Genomic DNA, 1282 nt, shown 5'->3' on the forward strand with positions numbered 1-1282 from the left:
AATGTGCCACCGACAGGCGGGCCCGGTGAGGAAAGAGGGCGAGCGCGCGCGCGTCCGTCTTGGGTCCGTCCCGACTCAAATCAGGCTAAAAAATGGACCGAGAATGGGTCGGCAGGCGGACGAAAGCGGATGCGCGTCCGTTTGGATCGGCGCGTTGGGCCGGCTTTTTTGTCCGCGCCGACCCGAATGAACGGTCGCGGACGAAATGGGTCGCCCCATTGAAGTTGCTCTTATGGTGCAATTATTCATAAAATACTAGAACACTCGCGTAGCTATATTTCTTGTATTTTCTCTCATAAGTTTAGAACCTTGAATGTCGAGACTCATAATTTAGGCAAGCATACCTTAAAGATCGAAGAGGGCCGTCATGTTTGGTTAGACCACCCCAGCACCCTCTTTTTCATCTATGTAATTTTGATGGCGGATCAATAAAAGCTTAGTAAATTATCTTAAAAAATGTCGTTCACAGCTTGGAAAAATGCCGTGAGTCCGCTACATTTTCTACATTGAATACAAAATGGAGATGTGGGGGATCGAACCCCGTGCCTCCCGCATGCAAAGCGGGCGCTCTACCATTTGAGCTACATCCCCGCTGCTGTGTATACTTTACAAATATCTATTAGAAGTGATGTCGGAGTTGGCTATGGCGATGAGCGAAGCTGAGAGGTGCACACAGAGCTGAATTTTTCCCTGGAAAAACTGCCCGCTCAGATGATCTCAGTTCATGGCGCGATTATGGGCCTGTTCTGAACTCCTTCAGCTCCAGACTTCAAAAACTTCGCGGATGATTTTGACCTGAACGCTTGGGCTCCAAGAAGTTGGATTCTCGAAGCGAAGCCAGTCCATAGTGCAAAAATCTGAAGCAAGCTCGGCCCAGCTTCACGGATTGAAAAAGCTGGAGTTCACCTTATTTACGAGAGCATGCCACCGCCAAAGATACCGGTTCGCTTCTCCCTCTCGGTAAAATAGAACCTTTGGCTACTGTAGCGATCTCTCTCGTCTCGCTGACCCACTTCCCCTCGAATCGGTGTGTTCGCTAGCCTAATTGGGCTGCCTCCAGCCGGCCCAATATTATCCCGAACAGGCCACAGTTTCCCAGTTGGGCTGCAACGCTGGAGAAGCTGCCGATGCAGCAGAACGGATCTGGAATCGCTACATGGAGTAGAAGCTCGTTTTGTGAAGTTTTGTGAAGCCGGAGGAGATCAGAACATGCCCTATGTCTCGCTTGGGCGCTTCTATATCTCGCGCCACGCGAGAGAAGGTTGTTGCTCCCTGAAGCGCC

At 50.6% G+C, this 1282-nt stretch overlaps 1 non-coding gene across 1 annotated transcript; it reads right to left on the reverse strand.

The window, feature by feature from the left end:
- Positions 1–518: 518 nt before the first annotated feature.
- Positions 519–591, reverse strand: TRNAA-UGC. Its single transcript has one exon. It is a non-coding gene; the product is annotated as a tRNA-Ala (tRNA).
- Positions 592–1282: the final 691 nt, after the last annotated feature.

The sequence above is a fragment of the Triticum urartu genome, chromosome 2 (genome assembly GCF_003073215.2).
Source record: "Triticum urartu cultivar G1812 chromosome 2, Tu2.1, whole genome shotgun sequence".
In the NCBI taxonomy this organism is placed as follows: Eukaryota; Viridiplantae; Streptophyta; class Magnoliopsida; order Poales; family Poaceae; genus Triticum; species Triticum urartu.